This window comes from Dendropsophus ebraccatus, chromosome 14 (assembly GCF_027789765.1).
Source record: "Dendropsophus ebraccatus isolate aDenEbr1 chromosome 14, aDenEbr1.pat, whole genome shotgun sequence".
In the NCBI taxonomy this organism is placed as follows: Eukaryota; Metazoa; Chordata; class Amphibia; order Anura; family Hylidae; genus Dendropsophus; species Dendropsophus ebraccatus.
The window spans coordinates 71,286,334-71,313,205 of record NC_091467.1 but is presented as its reverse complement, the minus strand read 5'-3'; positions in this window follow the sequence as shown (position 1 = coordinate 71,313,205).

Here is a 26,872-nt window from a genome sequence, read left to right as displayed (position 1 = left end):
GTGATGTAATAATATATGTGTGATGTCATTATGATCTATGTGTGATGTAATAATATATGTGTGATGTCATGGTGATATTTGTAATGTGATAATATATGTGTGATGTCATTATGATCTATGTGTGATGTAATAATATATGTGTGATGTTATGATGATATGTGTGATGTAACAATATATGTGTGATGTAATAATAATCTATGTGGGGTGCCATGATGCATGGATAAAGTAATGATTAAAAATGTGTGTTGTATCTTTGCAATGGTGATCTATGTGTGGTGTGATGTAATGTAATAATAATATATGTGTGATGTAATAATATACTATATGTGTTATGCCATATAATATGTGTGTGATATAATGATGATATGTGTGATTTAATACTATAATATATGTGTGATGTAATGATGCTATGTGTGATGTCATGGTGATATATGTGTGATGTAATGATGATATGTGTGATGTCATGATGATGTGTGTGATGTAATAGTATACTTTCTGTGTGATATAATACTATAATATATGTGTGATGTAATGATGATGGATGTGTGATGTCATGGTAATATATGTGTGTGATTTAATAATATACTATCTGTGTGATATAATAATATAATATATGTGTGATGTAATGATTCTGCACACTTATAGTTTGCTAGATCTGGCTCCCCATAAATGTTTGAAAAATGGCGGCTGTGATATCCCCTGTGTGGGTGAGAAGGGCAGCTCTCTATGATTAACCCCTTGGTCACCTCATCTGGTATAATGGGGAGAGTTACATGTTGACTGTTCTGTTTTTATTGATTGTCAGGAAATACACTCATGTCCTGCATAGGAAATAGCTGGATTACAAATCACAGGTCTGAAACCGAGTGCTTTTAACTATGGTAGTTACCTTAAAGGACCCTCTAACTTTCCATCTCAGACAGTGTACCCTAGTGCACATATCTATATATCTCTCTCTATATATATATCTATAGTATAAATAGGTGATGCCACAGTCCATAGGATGTACATGCACCTTAAAAGCTTAAAGGGGTACTTTGGAGAAAAAACTTTTTTCTTTTTTTCAAATTAACTGGTGTCAGAAAAAACTTCTAGTAAAAAAACCTCAGCCCTGCAAGTCTTTATCAGCTGCTGTATGTCCTGCAGGAAGTGGTGTATTCTCTCCAGTCTGACACAGCGCTCTCTGCTGCCACCTCTGTCCATGTCAGGAACTGTCCAGAGCAGGAGAGGTTTTCTATGGGGATTTGCTGCTGCTCTGGACAGTTCCTGACATGGACAGAGGTGGCAGCAGAGAACACTGTGTCAGACTGGAGAGAATACACCACATTTACTGCAGGACATACAGCAGCTGATAAATACTTGCAGGACTGAGTTTTTTTTTACTAGAAGTTTTTTCTGACACCAGTTAATTTGAAAAAAAAAAAAAAAAAAAAGTTTTTTTCTCCACCACTTCCTGCAGGACATACAGCAGCTGGAAAGTACTGGAAAAATGGAGATTCTTTTAATAGAAGTAGTTTACAACTTAGTATAACTTTCTTACACAAGTTAATTAGAATTTTTTTGCCGGAGTACCCCTTTAATAATGAGCCCATCCCCTACATAACTGCGTAGCTATCCTGATAATCTAACCACTGATATTGCTGCCGTTCTATTTCTCACTAGGGGTTTGAACACCAGCCAAGCACTGGAGCCAGGTCATGACTACAATCCTGGCTGTAGCTGCTCCTGTGTGCCCACCATTAGTCCGCAGACCCCAGGACTTTGCGATGAGGAGGCAGATTACCTCTAGCTTCACTATGTTAAACCGAGATTGTGTTATACTCTATATTCCTATAAAAAAACCCTATATGATATATAGCAGTCTTCCCCAAAACTACAAATGTCAGCATACTCAGACATATAATCATTGATATTGCTCTATTTAGTTGTGGGCATGCTCAGCTTCATTAAACACTTATAATTGTCTTGTCCAATGCTCCCTAACCTGTGTCTCTCCAGTTGTTGCAAAACTACATCTCCCATTATGTCCTGACATACCCCACATGTAATGATTTCCATTTCTCCCTTTAGTTGTGGGCATGCTTAGCTTTATTCAAGATGGTCTTGTCTGGTGTTCCCTAATCTGTGGTTCTTTACCCATTGCAAAACTATCTCCCATCATGCTTTGACATACTGTACAGAAAATCATTGCAAATGGTTCCTATAGTTGTGGTCATGCTCAGCTTAATTTAACTTTATAATGATCTTGTCCAGTGTTCCCTTACCTGTGGATCTCCAATAAAACTACATCTCCTATGAAGCCCTGACTTACCCAACATATAATCATTGCAATTGCCCACTTTGGTTGTGGGCATGCTCAACTTTATCCATCATTTGTAATGATCTTGTTCAGTGTTTCTCTGGCTATAGCGAAGGTACATCTCCAGTCACATCCTGACATACCCTACATACAATAATTACAGTTGCTCCCTTTAATTGTGGGCATGCTCAGCTTCATTCAGCATTCACAATGATCTTGTTCAGTGTTCCCTAAACCTGTGGCTGTTGCAAAACTACATCTCCCATCATGCCCTGAAGGGAAATCATTTTCGTTTTAATTTTCCCCTATAATGTGGGGGCGTGCTCAGCTTCATTCACCATTTATAATGGTCTTGTCCAATGTTTTCTGACCTGCTGAAAACTGTCTGTGCATAATGGGAGTCATGGTTATGCAACAGAAGCAGCTGGGGCTCTGCAGGTTGGTGAGTCCTGATTTATACAGTATATATCAGTATAGCAGGGCTGAACTTGTTTTTTTTTTTGTGCATGCCCTCTCCAAGTCATGATTTATCAGCCTGGGGCATAGAGCCAAATGACAGGCTCCCCTCTGCTATGCCTACAGCCTGGGGTATGGAGCCAAATGACAGACTCCCCTCTGCTATGTCTGCAGCCTGGGGTATGGAGCCAAATGACAGGCTCCCCTCTGCTATGCCTACAGCCTGGGGTATGGAGCCCAATGACAGACTCCCCTCTGCTATGTCTGCAGCCTGGGGTATGGAGCCAAATGACAGGCTCCCCTCTGCTATGTCTGCAGCCTGGGGTATGGAGCCCAATGACAGACTCCCCTCTGCTATGCCTACAGCCTGGGGTATGGAGCCCAATGACAGACTCCCCTCTGCTATGTCTGCAGCCTGGGGTATGGAGCCCAATGACAGACTCCCCTCTGCTATGCCGACAGCCTGGGGTATGGAGCCCAATGACAGACTCCCCTCTGCTATGTCTACAGCCTGGGGTATGGAGCCCAATGACAGACTCCCCTCTGCTATGCCTACAGCCTGGGGTATGGAGCCCAATGACAGACTCCCCTCTGCTATGTCTGCAGCCTGGGGTATGGAGCCCAATGACAGACTCCCCTCTGCTATGCCTACAGCCTGGGGTATGGAGCCCAATGACAGACTCCCCTCTGCTATGTCTGCAGCCTGGGGTATGGAGCCCAATGACAGACTCCCCTCTGCTATGTCTGCAGCCTGGGGTATGGAGCCCAATGACAGACTCCCCTCTGCTATGCCGACAGCCTGGGGTATGGAGCCCAATGACAGACTCCCCTCTGCTATGCCTACAGCCTGGGGTATGGAGGCCAATGACAGACTCCCCTCTGCTATGCCGACAGCCTGGGGTATGGAGCCCAATGACAGACTCCCCTCTGCTATGCCGACAGCCTGGGATATGGAGCCCAATGACAGACTCCCCTCTGCTATTTCTGCAGCCTGGGGTATGGAGCCAAATGACAGACTCCCCTCTGCTATGTCTGCAGCCTGGGGTATGGAGCCCAATGACAGACTCCCCTCTGCTATGTCTGCAGCCTGGGGTATGGAGCCCAATGACAGACTCCCCTCTGCTATGTCTGCAGCCTGGGGTATGGAGCCCAATGACAGACTCCCCTCTGCTATGTCTGCAGCCTGGGGTATGGAGCCCAATGACAGACTCCCCTCTGCTATGCCTACAGCCTGGGGTATGGAGCCCAATGACTGACTCCCTTCTGCTATGCTGGCAGCCTGGGGTATGGAGCCCAATGACAGACTCCCCTCTGCTATGTCTGCAGCCTGGGGTATGGAGCCCAATGACAGACTCCCCTCTGCTATGCCTACTGCCTGGGGTATGGAGCCCAATGACAGACTCCCCTGTGCTATGTCTGCAGCCTGGGGTATGGAGCCCAATGACAGACTCCCCTCTGCTATGCCTACAGCCTGGGGTATAGAGCCCAATGACAGACTCCCCTCTGCTATGTCTGCAGCCTGGGGTATGGAGCCCAATGACAGACTCCCCTCTGCTATGTCTGCAGCCTGGGGTATGGAGCCCAATGATAGATTCCCCTCTGCTATGCAGGCAGCCTGGGGTATGGAGCGGACTCCCCTCTGCTATGCCGACAGCCTGGGGTATGGAGCCCAATGACAGACTCCCCTCTGCTATGCCTACTGCCTGGGGTATGGAGCCCAATGACAGACTCCCCTGTGCTATGTCTGCAGCCTGGGGTATGGAGCCCAATGACAGACTCCCCTCTGCTATGCCTACAGCCTGGGGTATAGAGCCCAATGACAGACTCCCCTCTGCTATGTCTGCAGCCTGGGGTATGGAGCCCAATGACAGACTCCCTTCTGCTATGTTTGCAGCCTGGGGTATAGAGCCCAATGACAGACTCCCCTGTGCTATGCCTACAGCCTGGGGTATGGAGCCCAATGACAGACTCCCTTCTGCTATGTCTGCAGCCTGGGGTATAGAGCCCAATGACAGACTCCCCTCTGCTATGCCGACAGCCTGGGGTATGGAGTGGGTCTCTTTTTGCTCAGAGAACGTTGCTTTCTTTCTGGCAGGGAAAGGATTAACCGGACCGCCCGCTCGCCCACTCATCCAGAAGCGGCCGCCTATGCCAATACAGTCGCTCACGTTCGGACAAACGCCAAACACCTCCTAACAAGGTCCTTGGAAAAGGGGCACGAAAACACTTGATAAGGAGTGTGGGAAAAAATCTGCTGCATCGATTATCAGAAAGTCTGCGGTTGTGGAAGGGCCGGCGGCATGAGCTCACTGAGAATGTCACCAGCACTGTTTGAGCCCAGCGGTTAAAGACCTTGTGAAATATGAGAGGAATTCCATAGGGTCTCCCATTCACAGAGATAGGTGGCAGGGCCGGGGGCTGGGAGGGCACTGTGCACACCTGGACTGTACAATCACACGGCCAAAGGATGATGTTTGTGCGGTGTCAACATGTCCTCGTGTACTTTGCTGCAAGAGTCTATAGGTGGCACATTATGGGAACCAGGACAGTACGCACCTAGAACCCAACAAGGGTCCAACCCTTAACCCCAGGATGTATTGCACAAAGTCATGGAAACCACTGAAACTCGACTTCCCCACCCACTTGGATTCCTTCAAGGGTCAACATTGCGACCAAGGTCAAAAGTAGAGATGAGCAAACCTGTCAAAAATTTGGTTTGTGCCGAACCAAATATTAACAAGGTTGTCATTATGCTTACAAGTCCGGGCTCCCCGGTCGGTTTTTGTGACTCTCTGGTCCTGTCCCGTCGTCTTCTCCGCAGCCTGTGATTGGTTGAATGGGCTGTCACTCAGGGACAGCTTGATCAGCCAATCACAGGTCGTGGAGTTGTCCCATCCCAGCTGAGCGGGCCGTCACCAGAAGATGACGGGACAGGACCGGAGAGCCACAAGAACACACGGACAGGTGAGAATAACTTTTTTATTGTTTTTTGAGATGTGCCGTTGCTCTTCCCGAACCTGTCAGAACTTTGAAAAAAGTTTGGCTTGGTAGCGAACCAAACTTTTTGCAAAGTTCGTTATGAATCTGGGTTTGGTAGGCTTGGCTCGCTCATCTCTAGTCAAAAGCTAAAACTGTTAAATCAATGGTGCATTTCCAATGGTTGCCACAATTATCTCTTCAGCCCTCCCCGAAACACATGTGTTCTCTATGGAGAGAGAGAGAGAGAGAGAGAGAGAGAGAGAGAGGTAAATTGAAGCTCTGGCATTAGCTTATCCCTCCCAGAACAATAGAGTCAGGTACTGAAAACCCTTCTCTCCACCGATAAAGAGTTGGGAGGCCCCACAATGACCACAATGCGTCTTTTGTCGGCGGTCACTGGTCTCCTGTGCAGAAGAATATCATGGGAACTGCAGAGTATCATGGGATGTTGCATGACAGGAGGGCCCCTGCTCTAACTATCAAGAGCAGAAAAACTTGAAAGTAGTACAGTGTACAGTGCAATCTGAAGATTGCATTCTAAGTCCCTTTGTTGGGCCAATAAAATTTTTTGGAAAATATAATTTTATTATATTATATATAAAAATCCCCCCCCCCCCCCAAAAAAAAAATAAAAATACACAATACCCCCTTACAAAATAATTTTTAAATAAAACATAAAGTATAAAAACCTTCTGGTTTCACCACATCTATAACATCCATGTACTAATATTTATCCCACATGGTGAACGGAAAGAAAGCAATCAAAAAATCATATGTACCTTAAGCTGGTGCCGGTAGAAAGTGCAACTTGTCCCGCAAAAAACAAGCCCTAATATACTGTAGGTATGTAGACTGAAAAATGAAAAGGTTATGGCACTTTGCAAAAAAGAAAATTGCTTGGTGATGAAGGGGTTATACTGCCGATGGTGGCCGGTTATACTGCCGATGGTGGCCGGTTATACTGCCGATGGTGGCCGGTTCAGCCAACTTTAGTACAAGGGTCATTCACGGTCTGTAAATACAGAAGATGTGCCGGATGATGTACCAGTATTCGGAACTCCCGGCATCATCATTCATTATTATTTAACTGTTTAAATCTTTGTGATACTGTAATAACACCAATAACGGATGATTATCCCAGGAGCTCTGAGTTCCGGTCCGTATTTACAGACCATGGATGGAACATGTGAATGCCCCCTAAGCTATATGGGAGTCTTTAGGGTCAAGAGTCAAGTTGTAGGCCCCAAACGTTGGTGGGACCATCCAGCTGTCTGCTGTATATGGACTGTATATGTTGGGGCTGAGTAGAATCAGACATGTGGGATTTCAACTTCTCAAACCATTTGTTTTTGGGGAGATAAGTCACCATTGAAGCTCTCTACCCCCAACTCATGGACGTCCTTCATGTGTATGGGGTGGATTGGGGGAAACAGCTGTTGGGTATCGCAGTATTGGTTGACCGCCTTGTGTCTATGAGGGTGTATCAGCTCTCTCCCAACAGTAGGGCATAGCTAATTTCCTTTTGTTCTCAAGGAAATGTACGTAAGAAGCGTCTGGTGGCGCCTGTTTCCTTACTCCCCAATGGGGACACATGCACGGAGCTAAACAATAACTTTAAAAAGTTCATACTGCTCCATTGGTGCCCCTAGTAACCAATCAGATTCCACCTTTCATTCCTCACAGACTCTTTGGAAAATGAAAGGTGGAATCTGATTGGTTGCTAGGGGCAACTGAGCCAGTTTCACTTTACTCCATGTTTGATAAATCTCCCCCATATTCTATAGGTATACTGGCTGTATGGTGCGTGTGGTCTATAGGTATACTGGCTGTACGGTGCGTGTAGTCTATAGGTATACTGGCTGTACGGTGAGTGTAGTCTATAGGTATACTGGCTGTACGGTGCGTGTAGTCTATAGGTATACTGGCTGTATGGTGCGTGTGGTCTATAGGTATACTGGCTGTACGGTGCGTGTAGTCTATAGGTATAGTGGCTGTACGGTGAGTGTAGTCTATAGGTATACTGGCTGTACGGTGAGTGTAGTCTATAGGTATACTGGCTGTACGGTGAGTGTAGTCTATAGGTATACTGGCTGTACGGTGAGTGTAGTCTATAGGTATACTGGCTGTACGGTGCGTGTAGTCTATAGGTATAGTGGCTGTACGGTGCGTGTAGTATATAGGTATACTGGCTGTACGGTGCGTGTAGTCTATAGGTATACTGGCTGTACGGTGCGTGTAGTATATAGGTATACTGGCTGTACGGTGAGTGTAGTCTATAGGTCTAGTGGCTGTACGGTGCGTGTAGTCTATAGGTATAGTGGCTGTACGGTGTGTGTAGTCTATAGGTATAGTGGCTGTACGGTGCGTGTAGTCTATAGGTATAGTGGCTGTACGGTGCGTGTAGTATATAGGTATAGTGGCTGCACGGCGCGTGTAGTCTATAGGTATACTGGCTGTACGGTGCGTGTAGTATATAGGTTTATTGGCTGTACTGTGCGTGTAGTCTATAGGTATACTGGCTGTACGGTGCGTGTAGTATATAGGTATAGTGGCTGTACGGTGTGTGTAGTCTATAGGTATACTGGCTGTACGGTGCGTGTAGTCTATAGGTATACTGGCTGTACGGTGCGTGTAGTCTATAGGTATACTGGCTGTACGGTGCGTGTAGTCTATAGGTATAGTGGCTGTACGGTGCGTGTAGTATATAGGTATAGTGGCTGTACGGTGCGTGTAGTATATAGGTATAGTGGCTGTACGGTGCGTGTAGTCTATAGGTATACTGGCTGCACGGTGCGTGTAGTCTATAGGTATACTGGCTGTACGGTGCGTGTAGTCTATAGGTATACTGGCTGTACGGTGCGTGTAGTCTATAGGTATACTGGCTGTACGGTGCGTGTAGTCTATAGGTATAGTGGCTGTACAGTGCGTGTAGTCTATAGGTATAGTGGCTGTACGGTGCGTGTAGTCTATAGGTATAGGGGCTGTATGGTGCGTGTAGTCTATAGGTATACTGGCTGTACGGTGCGTGTAGTCTATAGGTATACTGGCTGTACGGTGAGTGTAGTCTATAGGTATACTGGCTGTACGGTGAGTGTAGTCTATAGGTATACTGGCTGTACGGTGAGTGTAGTCTATAGGTATAGTGGCTGTACGGTGAGTGTAGTCTATAGGTATACTGGCTGTACGGTGCGTGTAGTCTATAGGTATACTGGCTGTACGGTGAGTGTAGTCTATAGGTATAGTGGCTGTACGGTGCGTGTAGTCTATAGGTATACTGGCTGTACGGTGAGTGTAGTCTATAGGTATACTGGCTGTACGGTGAGTGTAGTCTATAGGTATAGTGGCTGTACGGTGAGTGTAGTCTATAGGTATACTGGCTGTACGGTGTGTGTAGGCCCTCGCAGGCCCTCGCCCCTCTCTTCTCACTTTCTCATTAAAACTTTATGACACGTCTAATCTGAGAATTATTTACCGTCCATTTAATACAAACATCCTGCATCCTGCCGAGGAAAACAGGCCGCTCGGTGGTAATAGGGGCCTTATAACCACCTCCAGATGGTGCCACCCCCCCTCCGCAGCCACAACAAAGCATCAATACAGGATATTGGTAATTTCTCCGCTGCTGATATTAATATGAATCAGATTCACGTTTCTAATAGTGAAAACCGCACCGGGAGATTTAATAAGAGGCGGATAGATTTACACACTTCCCTATTACCGAGAACATAGAATCTGCCAACAGAGCTCACTGCTGCCATCTGTGGTCACTGGTGGTGTTACAGCCAGGAAATGGGGGACACACTATCAGCTATGTATCCCGCATCCACAGGATAGGGAATAAATCCCTTTAAGGCCTAGATGGAGAACTTTCAGCCCCCCCAGCTGTTGCAAAACTACAATTCTCATCATGCCTGGACAGCCATGGGAATTGTAGTTTTGCAACAGCTGGAGGACCGGAGGTTCCCCATTCTTACTTTAAGGGCATAACACCGTGTATTAGTTCTACATGAAGAGTTCTTTAACCTGTTCCTGACCAAGGATGTAACTGTATGTCCATTTTGGCAGTGCTTTACCGCTCATGGATGTGCAGTTACATCCTCGGATGAAACGGATGCAGAAGCTGTGCCAGTACCATCCATAGCAGGACCCCGCTGTCATTCATAACCAGGCACCTGTCACAATTGCCGAGACCCGAGCCGAGATCAGATTGCGGCAGTTAAACCTATAAATAATCAGCGTGATTACAGCATCTATAGGGTATAACAGGCGGAATTCTCTCTCTGTTCACCATCGGGATTGCACAGCCTCGATGGTAGCTATGACCACAGGAAGCCTCCAGTGCCATAGGGACGGGGGCTGATCAGGCTCAGTCCTAAGGTTGAGTCTGATCAGCAATGCCTATGGGCCCTATTACATGGGACGATTATCGTGCAATTAATCGTTATATCGTTTGGATTTAAATGATAATCGTTCCGTGTGTGTATGCAGACAATGATCGAAAAATCGTTTTAAACGGACCATAAAATCATTGTTAATCGTTCGCTATTTATTTGCTAAAAATTGTACACCTCGTTCGTTCCTTTGCTGGAATAAGATGGAGTAAACGATCATAGCTGCGTTCGTATCTAACGACTATCGCTCCGTGTGTTATGGTGAATGATTTCAGGTCGCTCCCAAAAGCTCTCGTTTGTGGTCATTTATCGTTAATCGCTAAAAATCGCTTAGTCTCATAGGACCCTATGATAAGCACATGACTATGCAATGCAGATCAGCTCTGCCATGTATTATACCTGTCATCCAACATTCAGATAGTGAAGCCCCCACGGTGGGACAGTAAGGGTACTATTACATGGCTCGATGGGGGCCTGATAATAACTGTAAATGAGCGCCGATCTGCTAGATCGGTGCTCGTTTACTGGGCCTATTACACGGCCCAATAATCGTTTAACAAGGGCTGTATGGACATGTCCTTGAAGCCCTTGCTTAAAGTGACTGTATCACCAGGCCCAGGCTGAAGCACTGGAGAAGGGCCGACCCACCCTTAGTGGGAGGAAACCCTAGCCCCTCTATGATAGGGTTCCATTGATTCTAATGGAGCCACATCATGGAGGGGCTGGGGTTTCTTCCCACTAAGGGTGGGTCGGCCCTTCTCCAGTGCTTCAGCCTGGGCCTGGTGGTACAGTCACTTTAAACTGCATACGTTACCTATCCATGGTTCAGGGCTTCTCTTGCGGTCCGCTTCTCTCTAGGTCCCAAGCGCTGCAGCTTCAGAGCGGCCTGTCTTAGCTGACAGTGTGGCGGTCCCGGACAGTGATTGGCTGAGCAGCCTGTTAGCTAAGACAGGCCGCTCTGAAGCTGCAGCGCTTGGGTCCCAGGGAGAAGCGGGGCACAGGAGGAGCCCTGGACCATGGATAGGTAATGTATGCACTTTGCAAATCGTCAACCGTTATGACACGTAGCTATGCGAGGTCGGCGCCCGACAATTATAGGTCCAAACCCATATCAAAAATCAGCCGATGATCGTTGTCTTTGTATTTATTACACGGAATGATAATCGGCTGGATAGGGCCGATTCGGTCGATTGTCGTTCTGTGTAATAGGGCCCTTACACTAAGTAAAAAAAGGAAATAAAAACCCAAAACACTAAAAATCTCTGAATAAATGAAGTGCAATACACACATAATCTCTATAACTCCCAATGAAAATAAGAAATGCAGAGAAAAAACAAACAAACCTCCACCTATTTAGTGTTGCCGCATTTGCTGGGATGTGAATGGTTAATGTGACAATGAGCTTATTACCTGGATGTAACCCGGACCCCTCTCCAGCAGACCCCCTCCCGCTTCCCCAGACCTCCCTGCAGTCCTCCGGTTTTATGGCGCTCGCTGTTTGCTCTTCCAGGGAACGATACCTGAGTGTTTGTACAATGTAATTGTAATTTAGCTCCGTTGTTTCTAGTAAACCATAAACTATTGTAGCAGGAAATGATGATGAACAGTAAACATGGAGGCCGCTATAGTGGAACTGACAGTATATAAAACAAAAGTGCGGGCCCACCTTTATATCAATCTGAGTTAAAGGGAATGTGTGGGCTCTGTATAACGCACAGAGCTGATAGACAGGTGGAAAAAATGATTCCTGTCTCTTAACTGAAAGCAAAGTTATAAAATCATGTTTTTCTTCTAAGCTCAGGTGTCATAGAGAAGAATACACCACTTCCTGCAGGGCATTTTTCGTTGCAGTACCCCTTTAAGAGTCATAGAGGCTGGGCTAGGCTGCAGCATGCATACCTTCTTCCTCCTCAACCCTTCTTTGCTCTGTATGATTGATGTACAAGATTTAGTCCTAGAAGTCAAGCAGGGAGTTGGGTGGGGAAGGGAGGAAGCATGCATGCTGTAGCTCAGCCCACCCTCCCACCCTCTATGTCTCTTAAAGGGGTACTCTTAAAGTGGCAGTGTGCGGGAAGAAAGTAGCTATGTTTTTGTAATCATTTAAAGGCGTACTCCAGTAAAAATGTGTTTGTTGGTGTCAGAAAGTTATATAGATTTGTAAGTTACTATTATTTAAAAATAATAGTACTTATCAGCTGTTGTATGTCCTACAGGAAGTGTTGTATTCATTCCAGTCTGGAGCGCGTGAGAGGTTTTCTATGGGAATTTGCTGCTGCTCTGGACAGTTCCTGACATGGACAGAGGTGGCAGCAGAGAGCACTGTGTCAGACTGGAGAGAATACACCACTTCCTGCAGGACATACAGCAGCTGATAAGTACTGGAAGACTGGAGATTTTTAAATGGAATTCATTTACAAATCTGTATATCTTTCGGGCACCAATTGATTTGAATGGGGTGAAAAGGGGCCTGGGCTCAGGCTGCATGGAGCCTATAGTTAATGGTGTCGGAGCTTTACGTTAATACTTAACTCATTGATTTTCACTCAGCTACTTGTTCTGACCTGGAAAGATAACTAAACTCTCACCCATTTACTGCAGAGACTGGAACTCTCTATCTGAGGAGGGCGACTATGGAAAGTGTATGCGGGTGGAGTCATGATTCATGTGTATACCCAGACATTGCTCATATAGCTGGGCAGTGGCCCGACCCCCAATGACACACAAGATATATATATAGTGAGAGTACCCCTAAATGTCACTAAGTGTATCATTGCTGGGGGTCCGAACGCCCCAAGATCAAAATGGAGACAGCTCACTCCATGGGGGAGATTTATCAAACATGGTGTAAAGTGAAACTGGCTCAGTTGCCCCTAGCAACCAATCAGATTCCACCTTTCATTTTCCAAAGAGTCTGTGAGGAATGAAAGATGGAATCTGATTGGTTGCCGGGGGCGACTGAGCCAGTTTCACTTTACACCATGTTTGATAAATCTCCCCCATGGCATGTATCCCCCTTAATAAACACTAAAACTCTCCAGCAGCTCCAGTATAATCCAAAGCTTCATCCCTTCCACCTTAAAACATTCCCTCACACCGACGCGTTTCGGACATTATTTGTGCTTACGAATCAATAAAACTTTGGATTTTATGGAGCTGGTGACAAAATGTATTCATGATTGAAGTGAATGATCCATAGGACGTCATACGTGTTCAGGATACATCCTTAATGTTTAGGGTGGCGCAGAATACATGTGGATGTTTCTCCTCTATACAGTTTTATTAATGTCATTTATGCTTTAAAAGATAACTCTATTTTTTTTTAAATCAATTGGTGTCAAAAAGTTCTACAGAATTGTAAATTACTCTTATTAAAAAATCTTAAATCTCGAGTACTTATCAGCTGCTGTATGTCCTGCAAGAAGTGGTGTATTCTTTCCAGTCTGACACAGTGCTCTCTGCTGCCACCTCTGTCCATGTCAGGAACTGTCCAGAGCAGTAGCAAATCCCCATAGAAAACCTCTCCTGCTCTGGACAGTTCCTGACATGAACAGAGGTGGCAGCAGAGAGCACTACACCACTTCCTGCAGGACATACAGCAGCTGATAAGTACTGGAAGACTGGAGATTTATGAAGTCATTTACAAATCTGTGTGTTGAAAAAAAAATTATTATGCTGGAGTTCCCCTTTAATCCAGCAAATTATAGATCCCATACATCTCATACATCTGAGGTTGTGCTCCAGTTGTATCCAGGTCTGACTCATCTCTCCCCTGCTTTGACATGGACACCTCCTCCCGCCAGTATCCTTGGATGTATATTCTCCTTCTTCCTTCTCTTACACCTGGTCTCCTCCTTGCGGCCTGGCTGTATATCTAGCTCAGTCTAGTGTCCGCCATGCTCCAGCATACTTGTCTGTGTATACCTGGTCCGATATTACTCAGAGGGTCCCTTCCAGTGGAAACGGCAGAAAAAAGGGAAGATGAGAAATGTAACAAGCGTTCGCCAACACGGCGGCAAGGGGTTAATTGCTGTGGGGGCAGATGTGATTGATGTGTCTGATGGGTGTTTGCCTTGCCATGCATCACATTCGGGGAGGGTCCCTGTTGACACTTTCTATTTGTCTTTAGGTAAACTTTAAACCCCGCCAGTCACCTCTGGCTCCCTGGGAAGGCCATGGTGGCTGCAGAATCTGCCTCTTCCCACCTACGTCAGGAGCTTGGTGAGTACCTGCCAAGTGACCCGGGGTCAGCGTGTGATACTGGCCTGTTACATTGGGGCAGGGAGCAGCTGTATGGGCTCAGGATTAACCCCTCAGGAGCCGGCATGTTATTAACATGTATGACCGACCTATGGAAGGATTCTTGGGTGTAAAAACCAGGGGAGACGATATAGCAGAACTGGGGGTGTCCCTGCTGTGTGTGTTATTCCTTATATTGGTTGTTCTTAGTCTGCTGTGATGTCACTGTGAGTTATCTGTGTACTCTGACATCACACTATGGAGTATACTTACGCTGTGACATCACACTGTGAAATATACTTACACTGTGACATCACTGTGTTTGCATAAATAGTATCACTACTTGGACATCACAGTTATTAATACCACTATTGTGATGTCATATAAATATTATTCCATTACTGTGACATCACAGTGTATAGTCCCATACTTCCCTACTGTGATGTCACTATGTGTATTATTCCACTAGTGTGACATCACTGCTATAGGCAGTTATAGCCTAGGTAATATGGTGGTGGTGGGCCTATACAGTGGTCAGTTATAGCCTAGGTGATATGATGGTGGTGGGCCTATGCAGGGGGTAGTTATAGGTTAGGTGATATGGTGGTGGGCCTATACAGGGGGCAGTTATACCCTAGGTAATATGATGGTGGGCCTATACAGGGGGCAGTTATAGGTTAGGTGATATGGTGGTGGGCCTATGCAGGGGGGCAGTTATAGGTTAGATGATATGATGGTTGGCCTATACAGGGGGCAGTTATAGGTTAGGTGATATGGTGGTGGGCCTATGCAGGGGGGCAGTTATAGGTTAGGTGATATAATGGTGGGTCTATACAGGGGGCAGTTATAGGTTAGGTGAGATGGTGGTGGGCCCATGCAGGGGGCAGTTATAGGTTAGGTGATATAAGGGGGCATGGGGTGGGCCTAGTTTAGGTGATATGGTGGTGGGCCTATACAGGGGGCAGTTATAGGTTAGGTGATATGGTGGTGGGCTCAAAGGATAGCATCCTGTGTCACTGAGTAGGAAGGTGGGGCCCAGGACAGGAGAATGTTACCGATGTCATGGCTGGCCCATCGGGAGATAAAATGGGCTAGTAAGCTCACACTTGTTTATGCAATATGTGGTGGGGTAAGGTGAGGGTGACAGTCAGTGTGAGAAGTAGGCAGAACACACACATAGCCACTAGGAGATGATGCGTCTGATATACACATATGGTACTGCACAGGGGACTGGCCCATCTGGCATTTGCCAGAAATTCCAGATGGCAAGTCTGGCCCTGGAGATAGCCAATACTGCCGCCATTGCACCTGTCCCCAAACGTTCCCTAAATTTTACATAGTAAATCTTCCATATTATGAAGTGATACCTCCCATCCTCTTTATAGCTAAAAAAAAGTGGAAGTTGCAGTTTTACGAGAAAAGATACTCAATGACAGGCGTAAATCAGGAGCCGTTTGACAGACGCAGGTCCTGACAGATTTATCTAAGAGGCATGCAGCAGGGTAAGTGGGGGAGAGGCCTACTTTAGGACCGGCATACAAGTAAATAAATGTTCCCATAGAGAGAGAATACTGAATTAAATTTATATTGACTGTAACTACTGATCGGGGGGCGTCACTGAGCCATGGTACCACAGGGTTGGTCAGTTTGCAACTTCTTTATCCTCTTTAGTCTCTTCAATCAGTCGATCAGTCTGCCACAGTCTTTTCAATCAGTCGATCTAATATCGATGGTCTATCTAGAGGACCAACCTGGTGTATAAACAAGTTTTCCCCCTTGTTAATATAGGTTAAACCCCTTATTGTTAGGAGTCCAAACAGTTAGACCATGCATGAGTCCATGAATAGGCCGGTTTCATCCCGTCATCTGTATGGGACCCAAACTTGTATTCGTGGAAATTTTGTATATAACTATTCAAAAAAGTAAGTAACAAACCCCCAAAAACCATAAAACAATGACAAGTTTCATCCCGACTCAGAGAAAATAAATCCCATCAGGGTCAATTAATCCTACGTGTTGTATAGAGTTGCTAAGAGTTAAGTCCCGGTGCACCTGCAGCAGATGAAACCAGATCGAGAAGCCATGTGCTCTCACTTCAATATATGAGCGAAACCCGCAGATTAGTACAAAAAAAAAAAAAAGTTTAATTTATAAGTCAAATGGACTGAACATCTGTCATCAGACATCTAATACGTGACTACCGAAAAAAGTAACCCTTTAATTATTGTCCTCATTTTCCTCCTCTTCCCAGTTGTTATCAGTCTCTTTGAAGACGAGAGGTAGAGAGCAATATGAAGGGACAGGTATATGTGTAGGCCCATTGTTCCTCCGAGTGCAGGGAGGGCATTGATGGCACCATGACCTCCCCCCCCCCATCTCACTTAATAGTTCTCTTCTTCTTCTTCTCTTAGAACCTGTGAGAATACAACAAGGCCCCGGGAATTTTACGTTTCATAGCCAAACCGAGTGCGCCATCCAAAATTATGATGAAAAAAAAAAAGTCGAAAAAAAGAAAACACGTCTTGTAAGCACTTGAATGAAGATACTTGGAGAGTAGCTAAGTTATTTTTTATGGTTTAAGAAAAAAGAAAAGCTGGTAAGATCAGTGGCCTACGGAGAGGTGAGAAGGCAGAGAACAATTGTCATGTTGTTTAGCCGCCTCTCGCTCTTATGAATGGAGCCTAAGAAAAGGCATCCTTGGCCACTTGTTAATAGTACACATCTTCTCCCAGGTCTATATAATGTTGTCTTATGAAATAGGGGCACTAAGACAAGGCACAATGCACTATATAAGATAAGTCTCCGGCTTCTTCTTCTCCTCACTCTGCGGGAACCAGGACTAGCTGCCACATCATCCCGACGGATGGTCAACTCACTCACTCTCATCAATGGCAGACCCCATTGTCCCGAACTATTTACAATATTGGAACCCACCATGCCACGGTCTATAATAGCTTCTATATAAGCTCCAAAAACATTTGACAGTTGCAATTTTTGGAAAAAGTTTTTGTTGTTTTCCCATCTGCAATGGACTAATCCATCCTTAATCTCTCAGGTAAGCCTCCTCTCTATTTAGTAAGGTTCGGTCAAATGGGTGAGCGTGCACTCTTGTGTTGTAGGAGTCAAATTTACGTTTTTTCTTGTTGAGTGTGCGACGTATTTGCCCTCGCGGCCCAGGAGTATATACCTCCTGCTTTGTGTACGGGTGGTGATGACTTTCGCTGGAGCTCGCCTTTCAGCGCCTACAATGTAACGTTGTCTTCAGAAGATGGATGTTGTTTGCGTGTACGCTTGAGCCTGTTTATTTTTACGTCTGGCCGAGCTGGATACGGTATAAGGATAGCGAGGTGGAAGGTTATAATCCTTCTCGGTAATCTGAGTACAGGGCATCGTGCTTACATTATTTTGATTGGAGTTGTACGGTTTAGATAACGGGATTCGCATTGTAGCCATCTAGCGGTATTACCATGTGTGTGACTAATTTGCTTCATTGTATCAGTGTGAGGGTGAATGAGGCCATACTAGTCTGAACCGCCCTCTCTGACTTCTTTTTCTTTCTATAGGCCTCCATATACATTGATAAAAAGTTGGCTGATCCCGCCGCCTTTGGTGGATCAGTGTGTACAGTGGATTCCGACTCTCCCTCGACAATTCATATCAGAGGACAGAGGGATTGAGCAGGTTAGATTTCAAATGCTCAATCCTTTTGTTTTCGGAGAGATAAGCCGCTGCCAGAGGAAGAGCCTGGCAGCAACTTACTGCTCCTCTCTGTGCTGAAAACTTAAAATTGCTTGAGGGAAAGGTTGAGATCACTTGGTTGACAGCGATTGAAGGTATATGACCACCTTAAAGGGGTATTCCGGAAGAAAAAAATTTCAAATCAGGTAGTGTCAGAAAGTTAAATAGATTTGTAAATTACTTCTATTTAAAAAATCTCCCAGTCTTCCAGTACTTATCAGCTGCTGTATGTCCTGCAGGAAGTGGTGTATTGTCTCCAGTGTGACACAGTGCTCTCTGCTGCCACCTCTGTCCATGTCAGGAACTGTCCAGAGCAGGAGAGGTTTTCTATGGGGATTTGCTGCTGCTCTGGACAGTTCCTGACATGGACAGAGGTGGCAGCAGAGAGCACTATGTCAGACTGGAGAGAATATACCACTTCCTGCAGGACATACAGTAGCTGATAAGTACTAGAAGACTTGAGATTTTTAATAGAAGAAATTAACAAATTAGTAAAATTTTCTGACACCAGTGAATCTGAATTTTTTTTCTTCTGAAGATGCCATCACAGTCTATGGGCAGCTGATGCCACTGTACGGCATCTATCACAGCCTATATTTGGAGAGCTTTTACAACGTATACTCTATAACAATATTCCGGCACGGTTGTTAATCCCTGCTGAGAGTTGTAGTTCTGCAGTAGCTGGAGAGCCGCAGGACCCATCATTGGAAACTGGGACCAGTGCTGACGTCGCTGCCAAGTGGTCTGTAGAAAGCTGCAGCGGCAGAACTGTAATAACACTGAGCCGGGAGACATGACGCTGCCCGATGACACACGGTGATTCACAGACCCTTCATGCTTTGACTGACAGGTGACTTAACCACTTCATCTCTGCAGGGGCCGAGGAAGGGAAAAAGTCCGTTCTGAGATCCGCTGTTTAACATCGTGCGGTAGGTGATTCACCGTGAACAAGTAGAGGATTAACTTGTGGCACTGACACTTATTTTTAGGTTGTTTTTCTCCTCTGTTGGTCACTTGGCCAGAGTTTACAGCAGTTTTTTTCTCTCTCTCCTATGGATCAGGTGTTTGTTTAAGTTTTATAGCCGCAGAGCTACATGCAATTTTATCTCTATTTGTTTAGTAACACGTTAAAGGGGTACTCTGGCAAAAATATTTTTCTTTCAAATCGACTGGCATCGGAAAGTTGTATAAATTTGTAATTTACTTCTATTTAAAAATCTCCAGTCTTCCAGTACTTATCAGCTGTTGTATGTCCTGCAGGAAGTGATGTGTTTTCTCCAGTCTGACACACTGCTCTCTGCTGCCACATCTGTCCATGTCAGGAACTGTCCAGAGCAGGAGAGGTTTTCTATGGGGATTTGCTGCTGCTCTGGACAGTTCCTGACATGGACAGAGGTGGCAGCAGAGAGCACTGTGTCAGACTGGAAAGAATACACCACTTCAGCAGCTGATAAGTACTGGAAGACTAGAGTTTTTAAATAAAAGTACATTACAAATCTATATAAATTTCTGACACCAAGCTGTGGATGTGTTTTTTTATTGTTATTATACCAAATTCTGCTTCAATGCATATCGTAGTTCGGAACAAATTTTAGGGAGAGTACAGTGCCACATGGAGGCATCATCCAAGGTGCTCGGGAGGACCCACAAGCACGTGAAAAGTAGAGGAACCCAGGTGCTGATCATATGGAGGAGATGGTACGGTGTCACAATGATTGCAGGTGTAGTACCGCATATACACTATCAACGAATTTCAAGGATAAATTCTTTTCATCAGGTCCATCTGATGAACCTGATGAAGTTGAATTACCCTCGAAACACGTTGTCTATGTGTATATGTGGTACTGTGAATATATGTGCTACTATGCCTTCCATCATTGTGACGCCCTACCTTCTCAGCACCTGTGTTCCTTTACTTTTCACTTGCCTTTGGGTCCTACTTGGATTATGTTTGGATACCAGTCAGCCGCCACCATGGAACCAGCAGCAGACAATGGTTGATCTATATATATGCTACTGACAGTGCTGTGCTAAGAGCATGACTGCTGAAGGTGAGCGGCACTTCAATTGTGCGTTCATTTACTCATCAATCCTTGTAGAATCACGCTATGTGTGCCCCCCTGGTTTTCTTTTCTTTGTTTTTAATAGTATCACTACATGGAGACATCAGCCTGCCTATGGATCTGTGCATGTGGCACTGATGTATACATCAGCCCTTTAGATCTAAAGGGGTATTCTAGTGGAATACAGATTGTTTTTTAAATTGACCCTGGCTGCTGAAAAAAATAAAAAACAAGCCATACTCACCTGCTCCAATAGTGTTTCAAAGGCTCCCAGTCCCTGTAGCTTTTGGCCGTCCCCCTGTGACATGTTGTCCTTGCCGTAACTTCTGGATCAGCCAATCACTGACAACAGCAGTGACAATCATTGGCCTGTGATTGGCTGAGCAGGGAGTTCCTGCAAGGACAACATGTCACAGGGAGAAGCAGTGGTGGGGGATCAGGGCAGGTAAGTATGGTTTCTATTTTAATATCAGGGCAGGTAAGTATGATTTCTATTTTAATATCAGGACAGGTAAGTATGTATTCTATGTTAATATCAGGGCAGGTGAGTATGGTTTCTATGTTAATATCAGGACAGGTAAGTATGGTTTCTATGTTAATATCAGGGCAGGTGAGTATGGTTTCTATGTTAATATCAGGGCAGGTGAGTATGGTTTCTATGTTAATATCAGGGCAGGTGAGTATGGTTTCTATTTTAATATTAGGGCAGGTAAGTATGGTTTCTATGTTAATATCAGGGCAGGTGAGTTTGGTTTCTATTTTAATATTAGGGCAGGTGAGTATGGTTTCTATTTTAATATTAGGGCAGGTAAGTATGGTTACTTTTTTAGGAATCAATTCTAGGACTCCCTTCCTACTATTATAACCTATATGCTGTTTATTCATATCTTTCCATCAGAGAACTGGAAAACATTTCTAGAAACTGCTTGCGAACGAGCCAAATCACTTCCTTCCATCTCTGCAGAAGAACCCTTTAAGCTTTGATGCCCGCCCAGGTTTCCTTCCTGTGCTGCTTGTTTTGCCAACACGTTCACTTTTTACTTTTGTCCCTATTTATTTAGATAAGGTAAGTTACTGGCAGTGGTGGACCAACACGCGGGAATCTATGCGGTCTTGTCGAAACATTTCTCGAAACTAGAAAAATGCTGAAGAAAAGTCTTCTGGGAATTTGTTACTTGATTTGCTTACCTATGCATACCTAGAGAAGAGGAATGGAGTGGCACCAACATACCTCGCCTTTGGGGAAGCAGGGTTCACTGCTGGACCTCTTCTAACTTAGGCTGGGCTTACACTTCCATTGGGAGATCTCTTGCAGGTTCCATCCAAAATCCAGGACAAAATTTTGCAGCAGGCGGCATCGTTTGTCTGATGAGGTGCTGAACACTATGCCAGAAACCCGACGGGCCACATTAAAGGCAATGAGTGTCAATGGGCTCTGTTAATGTCTGGGATGCAATGGATCTACTGGTGCCCTTCTTTTTTCCATTGATTTGTTGAACATTGGACTGAACAGTGATAGTCGAATTCAGCCCCAATAGGCAATATTGGATGTAAATTGTCAATCTGTTATTATGTCTTCAAGAAAAAGTTGCAGATTTATGGTTTGGCACCACCTTACTTTAGACCAGAATGATGCATTTTAAGTCTATACAGATCGATTATCAGAAATTGATCGAAAACCTTGTAGGGTTTTCCAAAGAACTTGTAGGGTTTCCCAACAATCTTCTCTCTTTTACCTTCTGCAATTTAGTAACCCCCCCCCCCCCCCAAACATTAATTATCAGTCAGGTCCCTCCACATTGTGGGTGGATCAGGCTTGATTTTCTTTTCCAGCATGTTTTGCTCATGCTCAATCGGATTGAGACCTAGAGAATTTGGAGGCTAAGGGTACTATTACACCAAGCAATTTTCCGACGATTAACGATAAACGATCTTAAACGACCGCTAAGGCAAACGACCCGAAATCATTTGCCCAAGTACACGAAACGATGATCGTTATTTATGATCGTTCTTGGGGTCGTTTAGTCGTCGCTATTGCGTACGTTTCAGCTGTGAATTCTTATTCCACCGAACGATATGCGAACGATGAGCGAACGATCAAACGATAAAAATAGGTCCGGATCCTATGAAACGATCAACGATTTCTCGTTGGCCGTTTAATCGTTGCCTGCTATTACACAAAATGATTACCGTTCAAATCCGAACGATTTAACGATTTTTCGAACGATAATCGTTCCGTGTAATACCACCCTAAGTCAACACTTAGAAAAAATGGCTGAAGAAAACGTCTTGACCTTTGAGTGGCAAATTGGGATGTTGTGCGAGGCTCCCCAGGCAAATATCTATCTTTTTCTCTAACCTCGTCATTATAAAAATGACTAACTGTTTGTTAGCAAAACATTTTCGTCGTTCCAGTCAGTAAGTACATCTCAAACCTGAAAAACAAGGAAGGAACACCATGACAGAGTTGTGGACGATGGCAGGAGAAAGTCATATCAAAATAAAGGCTGCTGAGTTGGCAATGGTTGAACATAACACAAGAGCGTTTCCACCAACGTATTTTTGGAGAAGACTAAAAAAGCAGAAAAATATGTTGCGTTGACAGGTTACTGTCCTACTACTGACTCGGGCCTGCTGGGTTGAGGTTGGTTTGGCATGAGAGGATAACCGCACCCTCGGCAGTGTAGGTCCTGAAGGATACTACAGTATACGTGGTAAACCTTAGCTCCGGACACCAGTAGCAGGTAAAGGACTCATCGAGTAGTCAGAATATATAGTTCTGCATTTTCTGTGAGGCAATAATGAAGATAAAGGGTAGGTTTAGTTTTGAAACAAACTTTTAGTATAGCAGTTTTCAGTAGTAAAGCAACTGGTTCCACAATTCTCATCGAAAGAGTCAAACCCTTCCTCCATTAGTCCCTCTTTGTCTGTGACTTTGGCTTTTGTGGGGGGACTAAGTTCTAAAATAAATCCATGGAAAACTCTCTGTCTCTTACAGTTTTCCAAAATTATATCGAAATAGCACTTTTTAATGGTGGGGGTGGGGGGAACCCCTATTGGCAACTTTGCAGGCAACTATGGATATTTAAAGGGGTTATCCAGCGCTACAAAAACATGGCCACTTTCCCCCTACTGTTGACTCCAGTTTGGGTGCGGTTTTGAAACTCAGTTCCATTGAAGTAAATGGAACTTAATTCCAAACTGCACCTGAACTGGAGACAACAGTAGGGGAAAAGTAGCCATGTTTTTGTAGCGCTGGTGAGCAGTCATGAGTGAACTTGTCGAACCCGTACCCTCTTTATTTCTCTCCCAGAGGCCGGAGAAGTTGCAATAGGAAGTCCTGGAAAACATGGATACAGCCATAGACTTTATCCATGTTTTCCTGACAGTCCCGGGGCTGCGTCCTAAATGCTGACTGTTTGGGTTAGGCAAGTTTGTTCTTCACTACTGGTGAGGGCTAAAGGATTTGGGTCAGCTTTATCAGACATGGGCTTTCCTGCCTATATTTCTAAATTCAGATTTTTTTTTCCACTTTAGTTCCAACATGGAATCGATACACAGTTTGCAAGTGTCCTATTGTCATCTAGATCAGAGAATTTGCTACAAAGCCCCTAAACGACCCAAAAAACTGTGATAGCCTAAGGCTTTATTCTCAGGCTTCGTAATCTACAGAACCTACGGAATGTGAAGATGCACAGTGGACTCGCTGCTGTGCATTAATATGATGCCGGGAGAGCGTGGCTGTATCAGCAAGTCCACTTTCTCAGCCAATCACTTTCCACGGCGCTGTCACATCTCAGGCACTGGATGAGTGGGCTGTCACTCTCGTCCCGGGAGGGACATTCTGCTCAGTCAATCACTGACTTAGACTAAACGGTGATTTTGGGTTAAGGTCTAAAATTCTGAAGGGGGCAAAATCCACTTATGGATATACAGTATGATACAGAGGGTCAGCAAAACAGTCAAGGGAACAAATCCTAGCCAGGTGCAAAGTAAGCAGTAAGTGAGCTGTAGCAAGACACCAACAGGGGCAAATGTGTCCCCCCCCCCCCCCGAATGTCCTGCTGGGTTTCTCTGTTACCTAGCCTTGACGACCTCCAAACCCCCCAGAGATGTGATGTTGTCTTAGTCTTATAAACTGTGATTCTCTGTCATCTAAGGGTTAATGCTCTGAGTTTTAGTTAGGTGAAATAAAGGTAAGAACGTATACATGTTGATAGTACACAAAATTGCCTGGAAAATTGGCTTTGTCGCAGCTTCGGTCAACAGTCAACAGGTTTAGGTAAACAGGGTCTAAGCCGCACTTGGAAGTGGAACGTCCTCAGTTTGCTCTGCAGGAAGTTCCTTAACATGAGATTTATGATGACATTGGGCCGTTTTAGGAGGATTAATGTGATTACAGAGCAAATATTGATAACACCGTCTACAAATGGAAAGAAACGCAGCAAGACAGAACTCCAGAGGCCGACGGAGTCCTTTACCGGCCGTGAAAAGTGAAGAAAGAAATGCAGAACTGTAAACCCACAGGCCAGATAAAAGCGAGAGCCGCCCCAGTCTCTAGACCTTCTCTCTGATGTCACATTCACACGCTCGGTGGTTTTCCAGGACCGTATACGATGTCTGAAGTCATCCACAATCAGCAAAAAATTTATCATTGAATTTTCACAATAACGATCGCAAAACCAAATTGTTGCTTCAAAATCGATAACCGATCTATTGCGCGAATTATCGATTCGTATAAACGGATCATTAACCTGAAAGCTTTTACCATATTACACAGAACGATGGTCATTAGTTACGATCGCTACTACGATCGTTATTCGTTACTATGATCGTTTATTCCTTCTGATCCCAGCAAAACAATGAACAATCTGCAATTACAATTAATGACTGATTAGTGAACAAATGCGGAACTTGAGCGAATGAATGTGGAATTACAGCGAACGATTAACGAGCGATTAACGATAATTTTAGGTTCAGATCTAAATCAATGATCAACGACACACGGACGATTTTTCGATCGTTGCCTGCAATTACACAGAATGATTATCATCATCATGATAGGTTTGAAAAAAATAAGGACACTCCCATAGACTTCTATGGCCTAAGGTCTTTACTAGATCCGACAGTGTTAGCAGCCCAATTGACATCAGTGGGCCCTAAATTTGTCCGTAACTTCAGATCCGCAATTACGGACAAAACTACAGAACTTATCAATGTAGCCTGAGACTCGGGGCCCTATTACACAGGACGATTATCGTGCAAATTATCGTTATAGCATTCTAATTTAAAAAAATAATTGTTTTGTGTAAATGCAGGCAACGATTAAACGACCAAAGAGAAATCGTTCATTGTTTACCGGAGTCATTGTTAATTGTACGCTGTAATTCCATATCGCTGCTTCGTTTGTTGGGATCAGATGAAGTAAACGATGGTCACTAACGACTATCGTTTTGTGTAATATTCTGAACGGTTTCGGGTTGACAATAAACGATTTGTTTAATGGTAAAGCAATTGTTAAAAATTGCTTTGTCTAATGGGACCCTCAGGAACCTGTTCTTGTGATCACAGGGGGTCCCAGCAGTTAGGCTACCCCCCGCCCCCAGTTATCCCCTCTGAATACGTCTTGATCCTGAGACAACTCCTTTATTACATTACTGTGTAGCTGGGGTAGGGTTACGTTTGCACTGTGTATTACTATTATTTCCTGCTATATAGTGGTATATTTAAAGGGATTATCCAGGCTTAGAAAAACATAGCTGCTTTCTTTGAGAAACAGCGCCACCCCTGTCCTCAGTTTGGATGTGGCAATGCACCTCAGCTCCATTAAAGTGAATGGAGCTAAATTGTAATACCACAGTACCATGTGTCATCTTCTGGCAAATTTATTTCGATTGGATCAGCTGCGACTACGTGTCATCATCCCAGCAGTCGGATCCCTTGAAATTGGACAATCATCTAACGGTGGTACAACTCAAATAGCTGGGAATCTAGTATAAGGCATTGATCAGGCAACTCATTGCCCCCCCCCGTACTACTTACTAATATATAATATGTGACAAGGATTTCAGATTGGACGTCGCCTTCCACCATCTGCAGCAGCATCGTCAGCCATGTCTGATCCTGCCAGCCGTCCAGGCCTCCCTATCTCAGGCCCTTCACTAATATTAAGCCGTAGTGCGGTATACATTACAGTAAGTTTACCGTTTTCTTGTCATCGCCTCATTGTTCTCGTATTTATTGTATATTTGGCAAGGAAAGAAAGAATCAGCGGTGATGTTCATCTCTCAGCTAATAGCGGCCCTACCCTCAGGTGAACCGTGACCCTGAACAAACACTTAGCTGCTCTCCGAGGGCTAATGGGGGCGACCGCAGAAAATCATCATCATCATCATACAGCGACTCTGCATGTCTGCATCCAATGCAAAAATTATAAGGAACAACCACGAGTTCTAGCGTTGTTTTATGTATACAGCTCCTAATGGACCTATATTATTAATGGTCATGATGTACTCTGCAGAAACAACCCCACTCATGTGTATTGGTTGCAGCCAGGACTTCATCCTTGGTTGCTATTCTTCCCCTCTACTGGGCTGTGAGGTCTACTATTTAGCAACAGCTGCCTTGTCACTTGACTGCACGATCAGACTACACACAGGTTAGCTTGTAGTCTGTAACCATGGAGACACATGGATAAACAAAACCTTTAC